This window comes from Hemicordylus capensis, chromosome 2, assembly GCF_027244095.1.
Source record: "Hemicordylus capensis ecotype Gifberg chromosome 2, rHemCap1.1.pri, whole genome shotgun sequence".
Taxonomy (NCBI): domain Eukaryota; kingdom Metazoa; phylum Chordata; class Lepidosauria; order Squamata; family Cordylidae; genus Hemicordylus; species Hemicordylus capensis.
The window spans coordinates 302,766,012-302,777,700 of NC_069658.1; positions in this window are offsets into that span (position 1 = coordinate 302,766,012).

Consider the following 11,689-nt stretch of genomic DNA (forward strand, 5'->3'; position numbering starts at 1 on the left):
TTCATGGGTTTTTACACCTGACGCCCTGTGTTTTCTAGTTCTTTCACACTGTTCTCTCCAACCCAGTTCAACTGAACATGCCTTTGTGTAAGTATGTCTAAAGGTATGGATGTCTATTGAAGGCTGTAATATACATCCCCAATCCAGGTTAAAAAACCATAAATCAAAGGGGGAAACAATCCTTTAAAGATTTAGCTGAATCACCCACCAAGAAATCTCTATCAAGGAGGAGGCCCAGAACTTCACTTCATAAGCCAGGGATTGCCTCTCTGTTGTTCTTGCCACATAGACACAGTCTCCTTCTTAGGGGAAAGGTTAACGCTAAGGTGCCAATTTTGGCTCCCAGAGAGATAAATCTCATGCCAATTTCCTCACAATTTAGCAACCACCCTAGTTCTTTCTTTCCAGATTGATTAGTTTGATCTGGCACTTACCAAAACGAAAAGGGGGGAAATGCCTAAACTATACCATGCAACCTTGCTGTTGATAAATATTCCCTCAGCAATTTCCCTTTTGTGTCAGAGCAAAGCTCAAACTAACACAAATACATCAAGGCTGGATAAGTGCGTGTGAGTTTTAAAAAGGAAAAGAAAATCCCACTGGCAAATCCAGACATAAGCAAAAACGGATGTAAAAGGCATTTTAGATCCTGCCCCAATGAGAAAGGTGAGGTGTGAGCTTTCTTTGAAACAGTGGTGCTTGCTCAGCCCATCTTTTTTTTTTTTACTTTAGTTACAGCCAGGGAGGCATACAAACTTCAGGGGGAACTTGAGCAGAAATGCAAGGACTGGGGGGAAAAAAAAAGCCAGCGGCAGGCTTCTTGCCCCTATTAAAGAGTTTTTGCAAATGTTCAACTTGTACTAATTTTTTTATAGCTACATTCAGGGTTGTTCTCTCTAAAAATGGACCTGTGTTCGTTTATTAATAACCTAAACATTACGTATTAAAGACCTATGAGTGACACAGGATGACAAAAAGCTGTATTTTTCCAATATACACAAGCGCACATTTAATAACCTTCTATTGCATCTCAGCTAGGCCTTCTCCCTGATGGTTCCCATGGCAACTGAGATAAAAAAGCAGCCATTTTCCATATCTCTATGAAAGTCTATTATATTGCAGGATTAGTTCATCTTCTGCTAAGGTCAAACACAAAGTCATACAACCTGAAATATTTAGAATCCATGTACATTCATTTTTTGTAATGCCCTTTCATTTTCCACAAAAGAGTGGGCTCCCCTGAGGTTTTATTCCCCAGAAAATGCAAAGCAAAGCATTAAAAAATCATGATTAGCAGCTGATGAAAAGTTCATTTTTTAAAATAAAAAACCACTATTGTTACATAGGTAGTGCATTACCCATTTATCTCTATCAACAGCAATGATTTCTAGTGATATTGAACATATAATTGGGTTCAGTCTGATTTGCAGGTGGGGAGCGCTACCTACTGGTCAGTCTTGGAGAGATACTGACATTTCCAAAATAGAAGTGGTGGGGTTTTTTTTTTGTTTTTGTTTTCAAGGATTTACTGTGGGCAGACAAGTGCAATGTTTGAGAAAACTCATGAACATCCATGACATGAATCTGCTCACACCTCAGTTACAGAGGTATAATTGTATCTTTGCTATACAGTCTGTGACATTAAGATTCTGCCTAGATATCACCTGCTTGCCCAAGCAATGTGGAAGTGTGTGTTTTGCATATGTGGAAATCATTTCCCTGAGATCCTGAAGATCTGGGTTTGAAAGCTTGGTTGTGATATCGTTCTATCTTTCGAGGGACCCCTGTTGGCCAAGGCAGCCCCTTCAGGAGGTGGATTTTGGATGATATTCAAGGCAAAAGAATGGGACATAGTCCAAACCGACTCATGGGGCACAATCCCACCTCTAGGGAACTCTCATGTGCACTCACGGAAATATACTGGAACTGCACAGGAGCCACTTCTGCTGCATGGCTTGCTATCATTTCAGTGACGCTCGCACAGGATAACCTGAGAGTGAATTTTCCCCCATGTTAATTAGCAAAGAAAAACAGCCTGACCTTCAGAAAGACCCCACTCAGGGGTGATCCGAACAGACTATGGTTTTCCTTTTTCAAGGTCATGTATGCTAGCAGAATCCATTAGAATAAAGGGGTCCCCCCCCGACTAATTTCTTTTTTAGTCAAATCATTTTGCAAGATTAAAACATGGAAGACAAAAAACCCAAAACCACCTTGATCGGATCTACGATGATGCATATAAGTCCATGGTCAAAATGTGAGCAGTACTGATTAGGTTATAATACCTAATCATAAAGAAAGTATGGGTTCCCCTGTTCCATGGTTTCTAGGAATGTACAGCATCCTGGAAGCATGCTGTAAGGTATTATTCACTTCTTTAGTGATTCCAACCAGTGGCCCAGTACAAGCTCAGGATTGTCTCCTCCAATGGGCTGTAGCAACTTGCCCATGTGCTGGGAAGGGGTCTTTCCTAGCCCTACTGCCTGAGGGGCTAACTGCATGTTACATGCCAATGCAGGTAGCAGTGCACTGAGACTAGCAAAGCAGTCTCTGGAGGGGCCAGAATTTAAAGTTGAGAAGGGGGAGATTGCTCACTCCACCTCTGATTTCTTTGCTCCAAATCACACTTCCACAGTGGCACCCACCCTCAATGTTGTTTAAACGAGTCATCCCATGGAAGCCAGAGGGCTCTCCCAGCTCTTCCTTCTTCAGACACAAGATAGGAAGCTGCCTTATACCAAGTTAGACCATTGGCCCATCTAGTCTAGTACTATCTACTGTGACTGACCTTGGCTCTCTGAGGCCTCAGGCAAAGGGCTTTCCCAATGTTGCTACCCAAGATCCTTTGACTGGAGATGCGAGAGACTGTACCTGGGGCCTTGTGTATGCAAAGCATGCACTCTACTCCTAACTGGGAGCAGCTCCATAAGTGCTTCCCCCAATTCTAATGGCTAGGATTAGTAGGCTCTTTTATCCAAGCCAAACTGGGCTCGCTGGGTAATGAGTAAATGAGTGGGATTGTTGGCTATTGAGGAGTGGAACGGTGGAAACAGGGGCATAGCTAGGGGGCCTGTGTTCATCCATCTCCCTGGTGGCCCCTTGGAGTGAGGGAGATAATGAAGAAAATAGAGAGGGTGGAGCTTGGGGGCCCTCAGGAGCTGGGGGCCCAGGTTCTTTGAACCCATCTGCTCAATTATAGCTATATCACTGGGTGGAAACTAACTAATAGGTCAAATACAACCACCACCACCGCCGCCACCACAACAAATATTTATATACCGCTTTTCAAAAAATGTTTCCAAAGTGGTTTATAGAGAGAAAAAACAAAAAGACAAACAAATAAATAAATAAGATGGAACCCTGCCCCCAAAGGGCTCATTATCTAAAAAGAAACATAAGATAGACACCAGCAACAGTCACTGGAGGTACTGTGCTGGGGGTGGATAGGGCCAGTTACTCTCCCCCTGCTCAATAAAGAGAATCACCATGGTAAAATGTGCCTCTTTGCCAAGTTAGCAGGGGTATATCTGATATCGATATAGGAATGATATTGGGGGTATTGGATATATCATAAATAATTCCATTCCAATATTTAGAAGCCTATAACAAAACCACTATCATAATACTGGGGAAAATATAAGGGGAAATAGTGGAATATTGGAAGACAAAATGGCATTGGGAATACAAAATAGCTTCCACATCTTTCGCAGTTAGAACAATTTCCCCCCCAATGACAGTTTGAAAAATGGCTGCCATCTGCCTGCCTGCCTCCTGCCCGCGCATTTCCCTGTGTTCCAGAGCATGGAACAGCCTCTCCTCTCAAACAGCAGCAACTGCCATTAGCATTCCTCAACGACTTTTAGCTTTTCTTTTTTTTGTTAAGGTTTGATAAGGTGTTCTTGCACAAAAACACCTTTTTGGTTTGAAGAAGAACAAACCAACAACTGCCATTACTGTTCTCTGAAACTTTTTGAAATTTGTGTTTTATTTGTATTCTTGCACAAGAACACCTAATCAAACCTTTTAAAAAAACAAAACAGTTTGAGGAACAATAATAGCAGTAGCTGCTATCTGTAAACTGTGGGCAGTGCAGGTGACATAACTTTCCCTGTGATCCTCAGATGTGACATCAGTTTACTCCTTCGGTTCTTGGAAGTGTGTACTATTTTGGCTTATTCTTTTAAAAAAATAATTGAAAATCAACACATAGATATTTAAAATTAAATACACAGAGTCTTGTCATCCTGAACTATGTTTGTGCCAAATTTCAGAAATCTGATGATGATACAATATCTGATATTTGCAGAGGTCCCAAAATCCAGTCTCAATACTTATTGGATCCAAGCTGATAAGAACATAAGAACAGCCCTGCTGGATCAGGCCCAAGGCCCATCTAGTCCAGTATCCTGTTTCACACTGTGGCCCACCAGATGCCACTAAAGGTACAGGCAGGAGTTGAGGGTATGCCGTTTCACCTACTGTTACTCCCCGGCAACTGGTACTCAGAGGCACCCTGCCTTTGAGGCTAGAGGTGGCCCATAGCCCTCCGACTAGTAGCCATTGATAGACCTCTCCTTAATGAAGTTATCCAAACCCCTTTTAAAGCCATCCAGGTTGTTGGCTGTCACCACATCCTGTGGCAGAGAATTCCACAAGTTGATTATGCATTGTGTGAAAAAGTACTTCCGTTTGCTGGTCCTAAATTTCCTGGCAATCAATTTCATGGGATGACCCCTGGTTCTAGTGTTATGTGAAAGGGAGAAGAATTTCTCTCTATCCTTTTTCTTCACACCATGCATGATTATATATTCCTTTATCATGTCTCCCCTCAGGCGACTTTTTTTCTAAACTAAATAGCCCCAGGTGTTGTAGCCTTGCCTCATAAGGAAGGTGCTCTAGGCCCCTGATCATCTTGGTTGCCCTCTTCTGCACCTTTTCCAGTTCTACAATGTCCTTTTTTAGATGTGGTGACCAGAATTGTACGCAGTACTCCAGGTGTGGCCACACCATAGTTTTGTATAAGGGCATTATAAAATTAGGAGTTTTATTTCCAATCCCCTTCCTAATGATACCTAGCATGGAATTGGCCTTTTCCACAGCTGCCGCACAATGAGTTGACACTTTCAACGAGCTGTCCACTACGACCCCACGACCCCTCTCCTGGTCAGTCACCGACAGCTCAGCTCAGCTCCCATCAGCATATACTTGAAGCTGGGGTTTTTCATCCCAATGTGCATCACTTTACACTTGCCAACACTGAACTGCATATGCCATTTTGTTCCCCACTCACCCAATCTGGAGATATCCTTTTGGAGCCTTTTCAATCATGCCACCCTGCATTTCAGTCTGAACTATCATGCGAAATTTAAAATATGAAGGAATTTAAATTATATGTTAGTATTCCTTTCAAGGAGAAACTGCAATTCAAAGAGTATTTCTGGGATCTATCCTATCCTATCCTATCCTATCCTATCCTATCCTATCCTATCCTATCCTATCCTATCCTATTCAATTCAATGCAAAGATAAATTTCTGAAAGAGTATTTCCAAGCAGAAATTCTGGAGCAATTTCTCAGTTGATTCCGCCCCCACCACCACACACACTACTAGAAAACTGACCCAAAAGACCCTGACCCCTCTGTTGCCCCCCAGACAGGGGTGACCCTTTCATGAGGCAAGGTGGGCCAGTTGCCTCAGGCAGAAGATTCTTAGGGCACCAGCAGGGTGGCAGGATGCTCTCCATCAGTGGAGCTCTTTGGGACTGATCTGACCCTTGTAGACTTTGCAAGGAACATCTCTCCTCACATTTCTTGCAAAGCTTTCAAGAAGCACAAGGAGAGAAGAGGAGACTGTCAGTGACTTTCCTTCTCCCTGTCCTCCATGCACTCCCAAAGCCTGTAAGGGTTGGTTCTGATAGCGCTGACCTCCACCAGAGGGAAGGGCAAGGTAGAATTTTGTACCTCAACTCAGGCATTGTGACACCTTGGGCCACCCTGCCCCCAGCATGGTTCCCCTAGATCTGGGTCTATGGGGCCTTTTGGGACGTCCGTTTCTGCCCCGAAGTACAACCCTTCAACCCTTCACAGAGGAAGCAAGAGTAGGAGAACGGAGATAGCCATGGCTGCTGGATAACATCAGGTCCCTCCCCTACCTGATGTTGTGGATCTGATGGAGAGGAGTGGGTCTGCAGATGGTCTGCTGAGGGGCTGGGTGGAGCAGCCCTTCCATAGAACTCAGCATCCATTCTCCTTTTGAGACCTCTGGTTATGCCCTAGTGCTTTGTAGAGTCTGTGGGGTGTGGACAGGAGCAGAAGTGGAAGAGCCAAAATAGCAGTGTTTGCTCAACAGTGTTGGGCCCAGGTGCTGGCAGCTTAGAGTCCTAACCCTCACTCTCAGTCACCAAGAATGCACTGAAGTTTGCAGTTTGGGGACATCAGTATTCTGATGACAATAAACTCTACCTCCCTTTTTCATCTAGCCCAGGTCTTGCAGTGTAGTGCTAGAGAGCTTCCCCCATTTCTAATAATAATAAGGGGCTGTGAAGTTCAATCTCCACCTTGGTGAAGTTCAGTACACGCCTTGGTGCGTGCATCTCTATGTTAGGGACACGTATTATTCATTCATTCATTCATTCATTCATTCATTTATATTTCTTTGATTTCTATACTATACTCAAAAATGGCTCAGGGCAGTTTACACAGAGAAATAACAAATAAATAAGATGGATCCTTGTCCCCAAAGGACTCACAATCTAAAAATAAATATAGGGCAGACACCAGCAACAGTCACTGGAGGTTCTGTGCTGGGGCTAGATAGGGCCAGTTACTCTCCCCCTGCTCAATAAAGAGAATCACCACAGTAAAAGGCACCTCTTTGCCAAGTTAGAATGGGTAATAGGCAATGTTCAGCTTCCTTCAATTTTTCAGGTCCACTGTCTTGGGCTTGCCCTGATTGCAGTGGTGGCCACTGGCCAAATGTGCCATTCATAAGCTCCTTCCTGTTGAGAAGACTGCCAGACTTTCTGTCCAAGCAGGACTTGCCAGCTGTCATTCTGGCCATCGCAAGCTCATCATTCCACGCCATCTCTGCCTGTGGAACACTAGACAGCAGTGTTCTCTCTGGGGATGTCATTGATCACTATCTGCAAGCTTCAGTTGACCAACGATGGCCCATCTCTTCATGGAGATGGAGCTGTAGAGTGTGTATGATATCAGTGCTTTAGCATCTAGGCTTGCTCCAGAGATGCAACAAGGTTGGTAGTAGTCCTGGGGCAAGATTTAAAGATGGGCTCCCCTGGTAGCCCCCTGGGAGCCAGCCTGCCCACCAACCCGCCTGCCTTCTTTTTCACAGTCACCAAGCTGACCACCTCGCCAACTGCCCGACTGGCAGCCTTTGCCACTGCTGCCACCCTCTCGGCCACCTTCGCCACACCTACATGTTTTGCACATGTCACCGAGTTGGTAGGGCTGATGATGTCACTGAGTTGGTGGGGCTGCACCAGCTTAGTGAGACGAGGTTGCACAGATGCCAGTGAGAAGAAGCCTGCCTTAAAGGAGTCGGCTGTTCTCGATGGGATCAGGGCAGCCCTGGGATCGCAGCCAGTGGAGTGCCCAGTGTGTGTGTGTGTGTGCTGGTAGCCTCTAGACAGCAGCAGGGCAGCAGTGGCCTCACTACAGCTGCATCCCCCTCTCAATTGTATCTATGCCCTGATTGGCTCCCGATCGCGTTCTGACTTCCACATGGAATTCAAAGTGCTAGCTTTGACTATACAAGCCCTTAGCAGCTTGAGCCCAATGTATCTCAGGAACCACTTTCTCTCTTTTGTCCCATCACAGCCTTTAAGATCCACAGAATGCCTTCCTGACTGTGCTCTCCATGCTCCAAGTCTGAATGGCACACAGGGAGGAATTGTCAGTGGCTGCCTCACAGCTGCAGGTCATCCTTCCACCTGAGCTCCATTAAAGTCTGAGCCTGAAACCTTTCCACAAGCACCGTAAGACTGTTTGGGCTAACATTCAACAGCCAGGCTAAGCAGATGTGAGGACATCTGAATTAGTTTTAGCTAGCTTTGACTTGATTTTATGGGCTTCTCCTAGCTGAATTGTTATGACTCAGATTGTTATGTGTTTTAATGCTGCTGTCTTTTTTGTGTTTTGGCATACTGTGAGCTGCTACAAGAACTTCAGGAAAGTTCAGGAAGTTCAGGAAAGCAAGACACACATTAGAGAAATAAACAAATAGATCTTGAAAGTAAATAATGTTGGGATGGTTCAGATGATAAGTCCAACAGGCCCCATCAAATCACATGAGAACAAGCATGGCTGCAGGGCACACGTCTTCCCCGCCACCCCGCAAGGCATGCTCCTGCTGTGCCACTGCGGCATAATGATGGGGGATGGGGAACAAATTGTCTGAACTGCTTCTCACTAAATGGTATTTAAATTGCACAGTGATGGGTAATTCAGATATTCTACCCACATATGACTATGTAGCAGTAGGAGGGAGTCCTGGGTGGGGGCATAACATGCATGGCTGCACTGCTCCCCACATGATTCAGTGGGCCTGGATGAGCATATCATCCAAATCAGCCCATGTTCTAGTAAATGCATTGTGCTCCCCGCTCCCCATCTGAGCACAGTTAAAATATATGAAGAAGGAAGTCCCCAAAACATGATTTGAATGCTCATAACCAAACATTCTGTGCCATCTACGCCTTGGCTTGAATGCTGGTTGCTGCTATAAAGCAGGAAGAGAAGTAAAAATGTTGAGCCAGGTCTCACAATCAGTGAGACCCGGTTTGTGCAACTAAGCAGGGAGACAATCAGGGAGGGAGCCCTGGGCAGCCGGATCGGCTGGCCACATGATTGCCGGCTCCGTGATGGAGCTGGTGGGGACTGGGGGGGGGGCGATTGGCCCCTGGAAACTCCAGCATGCCCTGTGTGAGCGCACAGGGCATGCTGGCGAGACCACCCAAGCCGGGAGGCGCTCCGGGGGTCTCCTTGTGAGTAGCTGTGGTGCGGAGCCACGCCACGGCTACTCACGATCTAAAGCTCCGTAAACCCGGTTTTAGGGGAGGGGTAATTAGGTGGGTTAACCGCCGGGAGGCAACCGGGCTCGCCTGCGAGCCCAGTGGCTCCCACAATCAGCCAAAATCGGGCTAGGCTCCCCTAGCCCAATTTCGACTGATCGTGGGAATAGCCTCATTGTGTTTCCAGATTTCCTAGTACAGTACCTGAGGTGCGTCGAACTATTTCAGCTTTCTATCTTGATGTCTTAGAGTTGTCCAGTGTCAACACATTAAAAATTAATTGATTAATCACCTGGCTTTTAATTGATTACTGATTTATTTATCAATTACATGGATTGGTCTTGCCATCATGACAAAAAAAAAAGAGAATCATATTGCTTGTTTCTTTTCTTCACTAACTTACTCACATAACTGTAAATTCTGTGTATTTTATTTTAGACTTCAAGCTACTATCCAGCTTTCTTGTCCGACACATGTGAGGCACTGTTTATATCCCCCTATTTCTCTCTCCAGTATATACAAACCTCCACCAACCCCAAGCCAAAGTCAAAATGGCCATAGCTTTTAGTCATAGTGCAAGAGGAGCAAAGCTGGTCTTGTAGTAGCAAGCATGACTTGTCCCCTTAGCTAAGCAGGGTCTGCCCTGGTTGCATGTGAATGGGAGACTAGAAGTGTGAGCACTGTAAGCTCTTCCCCTCAGGGGATGGAGCCACTCTGGGAATAGCAGAAGGTTTCAAGTTCCCTCCCTGGCTTCTCTAAGATAGGGCTGAGAGATATTCCTGCCTGCACCCTTGGAGAAGCCGCTGCCAGTCTGTGAAGACAATACTGAGCTAGATAGACCAGTGGTCTGACTCAGTATATGGCAGCATCCTATGTTCCTATGTAAGAACATGTGGTTTTCATGTACCATGGAAGGTCCGGGTTCAATCCTGCAAATTGTGAACCTCCCAGAAACTCGTGTTTTAGGCAGTATATAAATATGTTAAATAAATAAATAAAAATAATCCTTGGCATCACATGAAGCTGTCCAGCCCATACGAACCTTTAGAGAGGCCCTCCTGTGAGCACTTCCCCCTTCAGAAATCCATCTAGTGCTCCTGCAGATAGTCTTCTCAGTGGTGTCCCCCTTCCTTGAGAATGCTCTCAGATATTCAGCTGCTTCCATTGCTTTTAATAGGTCAATCACCTGCAAAGACCCCGCTTCAGGCCTTTTAATCAGCTGTTTCTTTACCTGCTCTGCTTTTACTGTGTTTTATGTAGGTTTTATTGTTATGTTTCTATATTTCTGGGTTTTACTGTGTATTTTATTATTGATGCTATATTTTATTGTTTTAATTATTGCTGTTCACTGTTTTAATCTTTGGAGAAAAATGGGATCCCAATCTTTTAATAAGCAAACAATAACAATCTCCAGTTAAGGAATCCTAGCAAGCAGAGCTGAGAAAGATCTCTGGAGAACTGCTATTCTGGAGAGTAAATAACACTGAGCTACGTGGACCAATAGTCTGATCTAGCATAAGGCTGCTTCTTATGTGCACTCCATATAAAAGTGTGGGATTGAGTGGACAAAGCTGGCGCCACATGGACATTCAATCAGAGTCTGTTTGGGCAGATGCAGAGCTGGCTCCTGGTTTTAGGGGGTCATCAGCAAACTGCTCTCCATGGGCCTCCCCCAGTGCCCCTCAGATAATGAAGAAAACAGGGAGGGTGGAGCTGGGGGCCCTCAGAAGCTGGGGCCCCCGGGTTCTTTGAACCCATCCACTCAATTATAGCGACACCCCTCTTTTGCACATCTGTTATCCCTTCAATAACATGAAAGGATACAGCCGTTCTTTCCTGCAAGGGCACTCTTGGAGACTTGGAAGAGGCTTGGGAGAGACTGAGGGCACAGAAGTGAGTAAGAATGTGCATACGTGTACAAGGCATGCATGCACAACAAGTTTGCTTTACCTGTGCGTTATAGACACATGTAAACATGACGCTTCTCGGGAAGATCTCAGTGAATGAATAGTTGCAAATATGCGAAGGTGGGAATATTTTCCCTTTCAGAGACATGCTGATCTCTACTCAGAACTAAACTCATGGTGTCTCTGTAGAGGACAAAGCCTTTGATGAACATCATTAGTCATAGAGAACATTGTTTGACTTGTCTCTTAAGGAGCATTGGCCGAACTATATGGCAAGCCCAGGATTGGAATAGGATGTAGAAGTGAGCCAGGCTGGATAGAAAACCAGCAGCATGGCTATTAGAATTAAAGGGTTACTAGCCGTCAGAAATGTGATATCATGGTATAATTAAAACATGAAGCATTGGTAGCCAGTTCTGTGTTTGCAGAGATAGCAAGACACCCTTGCCCAGCACCCCAAGGAGCCCACTGCTGACACTTGACCTGGTCCCCTAGGGAGCACTGGGCCCAGCCAAGCAACTGGTGGCCACTGTCTCACACCAAACAGAGGACTGGTTTCCATTGCTCTGTGTCCTGATTAAGTCAATATATCTCATTTCCTGTGTTGAACTAAACAAACTCTTGCGTGAACCATGCAGGGACCTTTTTGATAGCAACAGACTCCTTGCACACAGCTTCTAGAAACTACTTTATTAATGGCTTTCTGTTGACATGTCTTCAAACAGCCCTACCATAGCCAGACCGGAGTTGTCTC